This window comes from Pristiophorus japonicus, chromosome 2 (assembly GCF_044704955.1).
Source record: "Pristiophorus japonicus isolate sPriJap1 chromosome 2, sPriJap1.hap1, whole genome shotgun sequence".
In the NCBI taxonomy this organism is placed as follows: domain Eukaryota; kingdom Metazoa; phylum Chordata; class Chondrichthyes; family Pristiophoridae; genus Pristiophorus; species Pristiophorus japonicus.
This window is the reverse complement of record NC_091978.1, coordinates 62,100,586-62,114,606: the sequence shown is the minus strand read 5'-3', so window position 1 is coordinate 62,114,606 and position 14,021 is coordinate 62,100,586. Positions and strand designations below refer to the sequence as shown.

The window sequence follows — 14,021 nt, the reverse complement described above, 5'->3', positions numbered from 1 at the left end:
ACATATTTAAGTTATACCCCTTTAAACGAGTCTCATTGATGTCAGAATGATAATCTGGCATTGGAAGACTGGGAACCAAATCAAACTTCTGTGTTAGACTGGGTAATATGACATACAGCATCATGAGGACAAAAGAAATAAGAGCAGGAGTAGGCCATTTGGCCCCTCGAGCCTGCTCCATCATTCAATGAGATCACGGCTAATCTTCTACCTCATCTCCACTTGCCTGTACTATCCCCATATCCCTTGATTCCCTTAATATCCAAAAACCTATCAATCTCTGCCTTGATTATACTCAACGACTGACCTTCCACTGCCATCTGGGGTAGAGACTTCCAAAGATTCACAACCCTCTGAGTGAAGAAATTTCTCCTCATCTCAATCCTAAATGGCTAACCCCTTATTCTGAGACTGTGACCCCTGGTTCTAGACTCCTCAGCCAGGGGAAACATCATGCTTGCATCTACCCTGTCAAGCTCTGTAAGAATTTTGTATATTTCAATGAGATCACCTCTCATTCTTCTAAACTCTAGAGAATATAGACCTAGTCAACTCAATCTCTCCTTACAGGACAATCCCCCATCCCAGGAATCAGTCTGGTGAACCTTCATTGCAATCCCTCTCTGGCAAGTATATCCTTCCTTTGGTAAGGAGACTAAAACTGCACACAATACTCAGGTGCGGTTTCACCAAGGCCTATATAATTGCAGTAAGATGTCTTTATTCTTATACTCAAATCCTCTTGTAATAAAGGCCAACATACCATTTGCTCTATTAATTGCTTGCTGTGCCTGCATGTTAACTTTCAGTGATTTGTGTACAAGGACACCCAGATCCCTCTGAACACCAACATTTCCCAATCTCTCACCATTTAAAAAATACTCTGCTTTTCTATTGTTCCTACCAAAGTGGATAACTTCACATTTCTCCACATTATATTCCATTTGCCATGTCCGTGCCCACTCACTTAGCCTGTCTATATCCTCTTGAAGCCTCTTTGCATCCTCCTCACAACTTACATTCCCACCTAGCTTTGTAACATCAGCACTGCTCATTACATGAGCTAGGGACCTGAATTCTTCCCTCTCTCTCTCTTTCTGCAAACCAGTAGCCTGATGGTCCTAGGTGGATAAGCAGCAGGGAACTTCCTAAAGGGCTGCTTGGGTTTTAAACTTCAGCACACATTTCTGTACACATTTGGAATCCCTAATCGTTAGCTGCTGACAGACTTTTTCCCTAAATTACAACAGTAATTACACCTCAAAAGTGCTGCATCGGCTGGAAATTGCTGGGGGTGGGTTGGGCGTCCAGAGGATGTGAAAGATTGTATATAAATGCAAGTCTTTCTTTCTTGTTTACCTCATGGACTTGGGTAAGTGGCATGTACCCATACAGGGAGAGAAAGTATAGACCATAGCGGTGCGTGTTTTTTCATCATAGTTTGGAATTTCAAGCATGGTGTTGGGTCTCCCTGCGTTAGACCTGGCTGACCAAAGGAAACATTAACAAGTCTCTAAGGTTGTAAACAAGGCAAAGGACCACTAACTTTAGAACGGGTGCATCCAGGATTGGATTGGAGCCTAGCAGGTAGACACACAACACCACACACAAGTCTCCTGTCCTACCCCACTGAGCGAGAATATACAAGAAAAACGCAGGTTAAGATAAAAAACTTGAATAGGGAAATTGCAATAGATCTTGGGAGGCAAATACATCACTTGTTCAGTCAGCTATTAACACAGAAATGCAAAAACAACTCTAACTGAAAAAGCTTAAAAATGAACAGGTAATAGGAAAAATATTTTTTTAGAAAAGCATTATCTATGGAAATACACACAAATCTACTTACTCCACACTGCTGTAAAGCCGACGGATTTGCCTTCTTTTGAAAAAAAACAAATAACTAGTTCATTCCTCAGCTTGCCCTCAGCACCGATCTGATCATACAATTGGTAGCTTTTCAGCCAGCTTTTGCACCGTTTGCCACACCGACAGACAGAGAGCGAGAGAGACTGACAATCTCCTGGTCCCGGTCAATTCAGCTCAGAAACAGAAAATGCGAAGACAAAACGGGGTAGAAGAGGGCGATCTGACTGCTGTGCAGTTCCCCTGATTCCTCCTCCTCCCCCTGGCAATGTCCTGGAGTGCGCTGGCAGCAGCTCGGCGCTGCTCACAGACTCCTGCCCCCTGGAGAGAGAGCAAACCCGCCACCCCCAGGTCCTAACGCTGACGCCGGTACAGCAGCAACAACAAAGCAACCCGCTTATTCACTCTTTCTGGAAACAATCACTCAATCTGGCCAATAGAAGTTTAAAAAAAAATATATATATATATTTTAAACGCAATGATTTTAGATTGTGAAATCTGAGGAGAAAAGAGCACTTTTTGTTAAGAATGTATGTTTGCACTATACTTGTAAGCATTGGAAGGAGACTATATTGATTGTTTGATGACTTTATTGATATGGAATAAGTCAAGTAAATACAATCACTTTAGCAATAAAAAGAAAAACTTGCATTTATATATCATCATCATAGGCGGCCCCTCGAACGAGGATGACTTGCTTCCACACCTAAAAGGTTGAGTTCACAGATGTTTTAATGAAGGACCCGATATTCCAGTCCTGAACTCCAGGGGTGGAAGATTCCTGTACGTGGATTTTTTTAACGTGTGGTAACCGTTGCACATCAGCCACTACACGGGCTTGACAGAGCTAGGCCTTTATCCAGTGGCAAGCATTAACCAGGATGACTGGACACCTGCTCTGCTGCACGGACCTAGTGCGCACACAAATCGCAGTGTGGGCTGGTCTGTGCTGCCCGTGGGCCCTCGGTTCTTCTGGGCCTCGCACCCTCATTTGCCGCACCTCTGCTACAACCATCCCATTCCTCCGCTGTGTCTGGGCCCCACCCATGTCCCAGCCCACGCTCCAACCGGCGACCTGGGCCTTGATGACGTCACCCAGTCTCCCACCTCAGAAGCTACAGTGGCATGCTCCAGCTCTTTATCCTCCCGACCTGCGGTGGTGTACTCTCACAGGATACTGCGACAGGACACCACTGCATTTATATAGCACCTTTCATGACCACCGGACGTCCCAAAACACTTTTTAGCCAATCGAGTACTTTTAGAAGTGTAGGAAACACGGCAGCCAAATTGTACACAGCAAGCTCCCACAAACAGCAATGTGATAATGACCAGATAACCTGCTTTAGTGATGTTGATTGAGGGATAAAAATTGGTCAGGACACTGGGGATAACTCTTCTTCAAAATAGTGCCATAAGATCTTTTACGTCCACCTGAGAGAGCCGACAGGGCCTCGGTTTAACAAATCTTCTGAAAGTCGGCACCTCCAACAGTGCAGCACTCCCTCAGCATTGCACTGGAGTGGAGGGTCAGTCTGGATTTTTGTGCTCAAATCTCTGGAGTGGGACTTGAACCCACAACCTTATGACTCAGAGGCAAGGGTGCTACCCACTGAGTCACGGCTGACATAATAGTACAGAGGTATAAGAAAAATGGTATTACCCAGTCCTCTGGATAGAGCTGTAATCTTGCCTCTTCCCGGTGTTATTCCTTCAATTCGCTACCATGAATTCTATCTTTCTCCCAGTTTATATTCTGTTTCCCTTCCTGTCGTGTCATGTGATCACCCTGTGGTCCAGGTTCAGTGACTCCGCGATCACATCTTTCTTGTATGTTGGGGAGGGCATCAAACAGGAAATTAGGGGTGCATGCAATAAAGGTACAGCAGTTATAATGGGTGACTTTAATATGCACATAGATTGGGCTAGCCAAACTGGAAGCAATATGGTGGAGGAGGATTTCCTGGAGTGCATAAGGGATGGTTTTCTAGACCAATATGTCAAGGAACCAACTAGGGGGGAGGCCATCTTAGACTGGGTGTTGTGTAATGAGAGAGGATTAATTAGCAATCTCATTGTGCGAGGCCCCTTAGGGAAGAGTGACCATAATATGGTGGAATTCTGTATTAGGATGGAGAATGAAACAGTTAATTCAGAGACCATGGTCCAGAACTTAAAGAAGGGTAACTTTGAAGGTATGAGGCGTGAATTGGCTAGGATAGATTGGCGAATGATACTTAAGGGGTTGACTTTGGATGGGCAATGGCAGATATTTAGAGACCGCATGGATGAATTACAACAATTGTACATTCCTGTCTGGCGTAAAAATAAAAAAGGGAAGGTGGCTCAACCGTGGCTATCTAGGGAAATCAGGGATAGTATTAAAGCCAAGGAAGTGGCATACAAATTGGCCAGAAATAGCAGCGAACCCGGGGACTGGGAGAAATTTAGAACTCAGCAGAGGAGGACAAAGGGTTTGATTGAGGCAGGGAAAATGGAGTACGAGAAGAAGCTTGCAGGGAACATTAAGGCGGATTGCAAAAGTTTCGATAGGTATGTAAAGAGAAAAAGGTTAGTAAAGACAAACGTAGGTCCCCTGCAGTCAGAATCAGCGGAAGTCATAACGGGGAACAAAGAAATGGCAGACCAATTGAACAAGTACTTTGGTTCGGTATTCACTAAGGAGGACACAAACAACCTTCCGGATATAAAAGGGGTCAGAGGGTCCAGTAAAGAGGAGGAACTGAGGGAAATCTTTATTAATCGGGAAATTGTGTTGGGGAAATTGATGGGATTGAAGGCCGATAAATCCCCAGGGCCTGATGGACTGCATCCCAGAGTACTTAAGGAGGTGGCCTTGGAGATAGCGGATGCATTGACAGTCATTTTCCAACATTCCATTGACTCTGGATCAGTTCCTATGGAGTGGAGGGTAACCAATGTAACCCCACTTTTTAAAAAAGGAGGGAGAGAGAAAACAGGGAATTATAGACCGGTCAGCCTGACCTCAGTAGTGGGTAAAATGATGGAATCAATTATTAAGGATGTCATAGCAGCGCATTTGGAAAATGGTGACAAGTCAGCATGGATTTGTGAAAGGGAAATCATGCTTGACAAATCTTCTGGAATTTTTTGAGGATGTTTCCAGTAAAGTGGACAAAGGAGAACCAGTTGATGTGGTATATTTGGACTTTCAGAAGGCTTTCAACAAGGTCCCACACAAGAGATTAATGTGCAAAGTTAAAGCACATGGGATTGGGGGTAGTGTGCTGACGTGGATTGAGAACTGGTTGTCAGACAGAAAGCAAAGAGTAGGAGTAAATGGGTACTTTTCAGAATGGCAGGCAGTGACTAGTGGGGTACCGCAAGGTTCTGTGCTGAGGCCCCAGCTGTTTACATTGTACATTAATGATTTAGACGAGGGGATTAAATGTAGTATCTCCAAATTTGCGGATGACACTAAGTTGAGTGGCAGTGTGAGCTGCGAGGAGGATGCTATGAGGCTGCAGAGTGACTTGGATAGGTTAGGTGAGTGGGAAATGAATGGCAGATGAAGTATAATGTGGATAAATGTGAGGTTATCCACTTTGGTGGTAAAAACAGAGAGACAGACTATTATCTGAATGGTGACAGATTAGGAAAAGGGAAGGTGCAACGAAACCTGGGTGTCATGGTACATCAGTCATTGAAGGTTGGCATGCAGGTACAGCAGGCGGTTAAGAAAGCAAATGGCATGTTGGCCTTCATAGCGAGGGGATTTGAGTACAGGGGCAGGGAGGTGTTGCTACAGTTGTACAGGGCCTTGGTGAGGCCACACCTGGAGTATTGTGTACAGTTTTGGTCTCCTAACTTGAGGAAGGACATTCTTGCTATTGAGGGAGTGCAGCGACGATTCACCAGACTGATTCCCGGGATGGTGGGACTGACCTATCAAGAAAGAGTGGATCAACTGGGCTTGTATTCACTGGAGCTCAGAAGAATGAGAGGGGACCTCATAGAAACGTTTAAAATTCTGACGGGTTTAGACAGGTTAGATGCAGGAAGAATGTTCCCAATGTTGGGGAAGTCCAGAACCAGGGGTCACAGTCTAAGGATAAGGGGTAAGCCATTTAGGACCGAGAAGAGGAGAAACTTCTTCACCCAGAGAGTGGTGAACCTGTGGAATTCTCTGCCACAGAAAGTAGTTGAGGCCAATTCACTAAATATATTCAAAAGGGAGTTAGATGAAGTCCTTACTACTCGGGGGATCAAGGGGTATGGCGAGAAAGCAGGAAGGGGGTACTGAAGTTTCATGTTCAGCCATGAACTCATTGAATGGCAGTGCAGGCTAGAAGGGCTGAATGGCCTGCTCCTGCACCTATTTTCTATGTTTCTATGTTCCTATACACTTTACTTTACTTGCAAATCCACTTAATTAATAAGCAAACTTGCCTTTGGATTGTGTAAAGATCATAATCTCACCCAACTGCGCTTATTTCCCTTATTCAATAGCTCTCATACTATGATCAAATTGTCAAGAGCCCAAACATTGTAATCAAATAGGCCTTTTATCAGTACCTCACACTATAGGATCAAAATGGTTTCAGTTTACTGTTGCATTACCTGATACTCACCCCATCATCTCTCGATACTTACTCCAGCCAAATGTCACACCACCCGACAATTACCAACCCCATGTTTGCTCCAAGCTGCTTTTTAAAATGTAGTTCGACTATCTAAACTGCCTCCTTGCATATTCAAGAAGTGTCATTATTAATATTGCACTAGTGATCAAGGCAGGATCAGGTTGCTATTACTTCATATAAGGCCATTTAGAACTAGGAGTCACAGTCTCAGGAGCTAGTCAGGAGCAGCGGCGGGAGCGGGCGGACCTGTGATAGAAGCAGCGGCAGCGGGGTCAAAAGTAAGAAAGAAGTAAAAAGTAATCGAAGTGTGACGTCACAGCCAAGAGGGTAAGTGATTTGCTGGTTGAGTGCTGAGTAGTGTTCTTTTTCTTTATCTTTTTCTTTTTCTTAGCAGTAAGAAACCTTGTCATTGTTGCAAAATTAAGTAATTTAAGGGTAAAGTCCTGGCAGGAGAATGCAGACCCATGTCATGCTCCTCCTGTGCTATGTGGGAAATCACGGATGGTTCCTGTCATGTATTTAACCATCTTGCAATGACATAGTCATGTAACTGTAACTCATGTACACTGTATCTGTACCATAGAAATGCACACCCTGACCACAGGGGGTGAACTTGCAGGAGACACTCCTCACCTGGGTTTCCAGGTATAAAAGGGGAGGTCCCACCCAGGATCAGCTCTCCTTGGTCCGGGGAATAAAGGTGAAGGTCACAGAGTGACCGTGTCTGCTATATATGCATGCCTCGTGTGAGTTTGTAGTCCAGTGTCCCTGACAACGACATGTGTAGGAAGTGTATCCAGCTGCAGCTCCTGACAGACCGCATTGCAGCACTGGAGCTGCGCATGGATTCACTCTGGAGCATCCGCGATGCTGAGGATGTCGTGAGTAGCACGTTTAGTGAGTTGGTCACACTGTAGGTAAAGGTTACACAGGCAGAGAGGGAATGAGTGACCAACAGGAAGAGCAGTGGAAGGAAGGTAGTGCAGTGGTCATCTGCAGATATCTCCCTCCAAAACAGATACACTGTTTTGGGTATTGTTGGGGGAGATGACTCATCAGGGGAAGGCAGCAGCAGCCAAGGTCATGGCACCATGGGTGGCACTGCTGCACAGGAGGGCAGGAAAAAGAGTGGGAGAGCTATAGTGGTAGGGGAGTCTATTGTAAGGAGAATAGAGAGGCGTTTCTACGGCCGCAAACGAGACTCCAGGATGGTATGTTGCCTCCCTGGTGCAAGGGTCAAGGATGTCTTGGAGCGGATGCAGGGCATTCAGGAGGGGGAGGGTGAACAACCAGTTGTCGTGGTGCATATAGGTATCAACGATATAGGTAAAAAAGTGGGATGAGGTTTTACAAGCTGAATTTAGGGAGCTAGGAGTTAAATTAAAAAGTAGGACCTCAAAGGTAGTAATCTCAGGATTGCTACCAGTGCCACGTACAAGTCAGATTAGAAATAGCAGGATAGCTAAGATGAAGGCGTGGCTTGAGAAATGGTGCAAGAGGGAGAGATTCAAATTCGTGGGACATTGGAACCAGTTATTGGGGAGGTGGGACCAGTACAAACCAGACAGTCTGCACCTGGGCAGGACCAGAACCGATGTCCTCGACGGTGTGTTTGCTAGTGCTGTCGGGGAGGGTTTAAACTAAAAAGGCAGGGGGTTGGGAATCTGCAGGGAGGCAGAGGGAAGTAAAAATGGGGCAGAAGCAAAAGGTAGGAAGCAGAAAAGCAAGAGTGGAGAGCAGAGAAATCAAGGACAAAAATCAAAAAGGGTCATATTACAACATAATTCTAAAACATAGAAACATAGAAAATAGGTGCAGGAGTAGGCCATTTGGCCCTTCGAGCCTGCACCACCATTCAATGAGTTCATGGCTGAACATGCAACTTCAGTACCCCATTCCTGCTTTCTCGCCATACCCCTTGATCCCTCTAGTTGTAAGGACTATATCTAACTACTTTTTGAATATATTTAGTGAATTGGCCGCAACAACTTTCTGTGGTAGAGAATTCCACAGGTTCACCACTCTCTGGGTGAAGAAGTTTCTCTTCATCTCAGTCCTAAATGGCTTACACCTTAGCCTTAGATTGTGACCCCGGGTTCTGGACTTCCCCAACATTGGGAACATTCTTCCTGCATCTAACCTGTCTAAACCCGTCAGAATTTTAAACGTTTCTATGAGATCCCCTCTCATTCTTCTGAACTCCAGTGAATACAAGCCCAGTTGAATCAGTCTTTCCCGCCATCCCGGGAATCAGTCTGGTGAACCTTCGCTGCATTCCCTCAATAGCAAGAAAGTCCTTCCTCAAGTTAGGAGACCAAAACTGTACACAATACTCCAGGTGTGGCCTCACCAAAGCCCTGTACAACTGTAGTAACACCTCCCTGCCCCTGTACTCAAATCCCCTCGCTATGAAGGCCAACATGCCATTTGCTTTCTTAACTGCCTGCTGTACCTGCATGCCAACCTTCAATGACTGATGTACCATGACACCCAGGTCTCGTTGCACCTCCCCTTTTCCTAATCTGTCACCATTCAGATAATAGTCTGTCTCTCTGTTTTTACCACCAAAGTGGATAACCTCACATTTATCCACATTATACTTCATCTGCCATGCATTTGCCCACTCACCTAACCTATCCAAGTCACTCTGCAGCCTCATAGCATCCTCCTCGCAGCTCAGACTACCACCCAACTTAGTGTCATCCGCAAATTTGGAGATACTACATTTAATCCCCTCGTCTAAATCATTAATGTACAATGTAAACAGCTGGGGCCTCAGCACAGAACCTTGCGGTACCCCACTAGTCACTGCCTGCCATTCTGAAAAGTACCCATTTACTCCTACTCGTTGCTTCCTGTCTGCCAACCAGTTCTCAATCCACGTCAGCACACTACCCCCAACCCCATGTGCTTTAACTTTGCACATTAATCTATTGTGTGGCACCTTTAGCGAAGAACTTCTGAAAGTCCAAATACACCACATCAACTGGTTCTCCCTTGTCCACTCTACTGGAAACATACTCAAAAAATTCCAGTAGATTTGTCAAGTATGATTTCCCTTTCACAAATCCATGCTGACTTGGAGCTATCATGTCACCTCTTTCCAAATGCGCTGCTATGACATCCTTAATAATTGATTCCATCATTTTACCCACTACCGATGTCAGGCTGACCGATCTATAATTCCCTGTTTTATCTCTCCCTCCTTTTTTAAAAAGTGGGGTTACATTGGCTACCCTCCACTCGATAGGAACTGATCCAGACTCTATATAATGTTGGAAAATGTCTGTCAATGCATCCGCTATTTCCAAGGCCACCTCCTTAAGTACTCTGGGATGCAGTCCATCAGGCCCTGGGGATTTATCAGCCTTCAATCCCATAATTTCCCCAACACAACTTCCCGACTAATAAGGATTTCCCTCAGTTCCTCCTTCTTACTAGACCCACTGACCCCTTCTATATCCGGAAGGTTGTTTGTGTCCTCCTTAGTGAATACCAAATGAAAGTACTTGTTCAATTGGTCTGCCATTTCTTTGTTCCCCGTTATGACTTCCCCTGATTCTGACTGCAGGGGACCTACGTTTGTCTTTACTAACCTTTTTCTCTTTACATATCTATAGAAACTTTTGCAGTCCATTTTAATGTTCCCTGCAAGCTTCCTCTCGTACTCTATTTTCCCTGCCCTAATCAAACCCTTTGTCCTCCTCTGCTGAGTTCTAAATTTCTCCCAGTCCCCGGGTTCGCTGCTATTTCTGGCCAATTTGTATGCCACTTCCTTGGCTTTAATACTGTTCCTGATTTCCCTTGATAGCCACGGTTGAGCCACCTTCCCTTTTTTATTTTTACGCCAAACAGGGATGTACAATTGTTGTAGTTCATCCATGCGGTCTCTAAATGTCTGCCATTGCCCATCTACTGTCAACCCCTTAAGTATCATTCGCCAATCTATCCTAGCCAATTCACGCCTCATACTTTCAAAGTTACCCTTCTTTAAGTTCTGGACCATGGTCTCTGAATTAACTGTTTCATTCTCCATCCTAATGCAGAATTCCACCATATTATGGTCACTCTTTCCCAAGGGGCCTCGCACAACGAGATTGCTAATTAATCCTCTCTCATTAAACAACACCCAGTCTAAAATGGCCTCCCCCCTAGTTGGTTCCTTGGCATATTGGTCTAGAAAACCATCCCTTATGCACTCCAGGAAATCCTCCTCCACCGTATTGCTTCCAGTTTGGTTAGCCCAATCTATATGCATATTAAAGTCACCCATGATAACTGCTGCACCTTTATTGCATGCACCCCTAATTTCCTGTTTGATGCCCTCCCCAACATCACTACTACTGTTTGGAGGTCTGTACACAACTCCCAATAAATGTTTTTGCTCTTTGATGTTCTGCAGCTCTACCCATATAGATTCCACATCATCCAAGCTAATGTCCTTCCTAACTGTTGCATTAATCTCCTCTTTAACCAGCAATGCTACTCTACCTCCTTTTCCTTTTATTCTATCCTTCCTGAATGTTGAATACCCTTGGATGTTGAGTTCATAGCCCTGATCATCCTGGAGCCACGTCTCTGTAATCCCAATCGCATCTTATCTGTTAATATCTATTTGCACAGTTAATTCATCCACCTTATTACGGATACTTCCTGCATTAAGCCACAAAGCCTTCAGGCTTGTTTTTTTTAACACCCTTTGTCCTTTTATGATGTAGTGTGGCCCTTTTTGTTTCTTGCCTTTGTTTACTCAGCCTTCCACTATTGCTTTTTACCTTTCTACCATCTGTTTCTGACTCCATATTACTTCACCCTTTCTCGCTGCATCGGTTCCCATCCCCCTGCCATATTAGTTTAAACATTCCCGAACTGCATTAGCAAATATACAAAGAGTGTTAAAAAAAACAAGCCTGTAGGCTCTGAATTTAATGCGAGGTGCATTCACAATAAGGTGGACGAATTGACTGCACAGATAGCTGTTAACGGATATGATGTTATTGGGATTACGGAGACATGGCTCCAGGGTAACCAAGGCTGGGAACTCAACCTCCAGGGGTGTTCAATATTCAGGAAGGACAGACAGGAAAGAAAAGGAGTTGGGCAGCATTACTGGTTAAAGAGGAGATTAATGCAATAGCAAAGAAGGACATTAGCGTGGATGATGTGGAATCTATATGGGTAGAGCTGCGAAACACCAAAGGGCAGAAAACATTAGTGAGAGTAGTGTACAGACTACCAAACAGTAGTAGGGAGGTTGGGGATATCATCAAACAGGAAATTAGGGACGCATGCAATAAGGTTACATCAGTTATCATGGGTGACTTTAATCTGCATGTTGATTGGGCTAACCAATCTGGTAGTAATACTAGGGAGGAGGATTACCTGGAGTGTATAAGGGATGGTTTTCGAGACCAATATGTTGAGGAACCAACTAGAGAGCAGGCCATCCTAGACTGAGTCTTGTGTAATGAGAGAGGATTAATTAGCAGTCTGGTCGTGCGGAGCCCCTTGAGGAAGAGTGACCATAATATGGTAGAATTCTTCATTAAGATGGAGAATGACACAGTTAATTCAGAGACTAGGGTCCTGAACTTAAAGAAAGGAAACTTTGACTGTATGAGACGTGAATTGGCTAGGATAGACTGGAGAATGATAATTAAAGGGTTGACAGTGGATAAGCAATGGCAGACATTTAAATATCACAGGAATGAACTACAACAATTGTACATCACTGTGTGGCGTAAGAATAAAAAAGGAAGGTGGCTCAACCGTGCCTAACAAGGGAAATTAGGGAAAGTGCTAAATCCAAGGAAGAGGCATATAAATTGGCCAGAAAAAGCAGCAAACCTGAGGACTGGAAGAAATTTAGAATTCAGCAGAAGAAGACTAATGGTTTAATTAGGAGGGGGAAAATAGAGTATGAGAGTAAGCTTGCAGGGAACATAAAAACTGACTGCAACAGCTTCTATAGATATGTGAAGAGAAAAAGATTAGTGAAGACTAATGTAGGTCCCTTGCAGTCAGAATCAGGGGAGTTCATAATGGGGAACAAGGAAATGGCAGACCAATTGAACAAATACTTTGGTTCTGTCTTCACTAACCTCCCGAAAATACTAGGAGAAGGGGGAACTGAGGGAAATCCTTATTAGTCAGGAAATGGTGTTCGGGAAACTGATGGGACTGAAGGCCGATAAATCCCCAGGGCCTGATAGTCTGCATCGCAGAGTACTTAAGAAAGTGGCCCTAGAAATAGTAGATGCATTGGTAGTCATTTTCCAACATTCTATAGACTCTGGTTCAGTTCCTATGGATTGGAGGTTAGCTAATGTAACACCACTTTTTTAAAAAGGAGGGAGAGAGAAAACAGGGAATTATAGACCGGTTAGCCTGACATCAGTAGTGGGGAAAATGTTGGAATCAATTATTAAAGATGTAATAGCAGTGCTTTTGGAAAGCAGTGACAGGATCGGTCCAAGTCAGCATGGATTTCTGAAAGGAAAATCATGCTTGACAAATCTTCTAGAGCTTTTTGAGGATGTAACTGGTAGAGTGGATAAGGATGTTGTGTATTTGGACTTTCAAAAAGCTTTTGACAAGGACCCACACACGAGATTAGTGTGCAAAATTAAGGCACATGGTATTGGGGGTAAGGTATTGACGTAGATAGAGAATTAGTTGGCAGACAGGAAGCAAAGAGTGGGAATAAACGGGTCCCTTTCAGAATGGCAGGTCGTGACTAGTGGGGTGCCACAGGGTTCAGTGCTGGGTCCCCAGCTATTTACAATATACATTAATGATTTAGACGAAGGAATTGAATGTAATATCTCCAAGTTTGCAGATGACACTAAGCTGGGTGGCAGTGCGAGCTGCGAGGAGAATGCTAAGGGGCTGCAGGGGGACTTGGACAGGATAGGTGAATGAGAAAATGCATGGTAGATGCAGTATAATGTGGATAAGTGTGAGGTTATCCACTTTGGTTGCAGTCATTGAAGGTCGGCATGCAGGTACAACAGGCAGTAAGGAAGGCAAATGGCATGCTGGCCTTCATAGCGAGGGGATTTGCGTATAGGAGCAGGGAGGTCTTACTGCAGTTGTAAAGGGCCTTGGTGAGACCACACTTTGAATATTGTGTGCAGTTTTGGTCTTCTACTCTGAGGAAGGACATTCTTGCTATTGAGGGAGTGCAGCGAAGGTTCACCAGACTGATTCCCGGGATGGCAGGACTGACATATGAAGAAAGACTGGATCGACTGGGCTTATATTCACTGGAATTTAGAAGAATAAGAGGGGCTCTCATAGAAACATATAAAATTCTGACGGGATTGGACAGGTTAGATGCAGGAAGAATGTTCCCGATGTTGGGGAAGTCCAGAACCAGGGGTCACCATTTAAGGATAAGGGATAAGCCATTTAGGTCTGAGATGAGGAGAAACTTCTTCACTCAGAAAATTGTGAACCTTGGAATTCTCTACCACAGAAAGTTGTTGAGGCCAGTTTGTTCGATATATTCAAAAGGGAGTTAGATGTGGC

At 44.5% G+C, this 14,021-nt stretch overlaps 1 protein-coding gene across 1 annotated transcript in view; it reads right to left on the bottom strand.

The window, feature by feature from the left end:
- rab27b (RAB27B, member RAS oncogene family) overlaps nucleotides 1-2,057 on the bottom strand; it is a 207,951-nt gene extending 205,894 nt beyond the window's left edge. Inside the window, exon 1 of the mRNA XM_070867507.1 lies at nucleotides 1,850-2,057. The gene's annotated coding sequence lies outside the window, so the exon portion shown is untranslated. The remainder of the gene's footprint in view (nucleotides 1-1,849) is intronic.
- Between the last annotated feature and the right edge of the window lie 11,964 nt (nucleotides 2,058-14,021).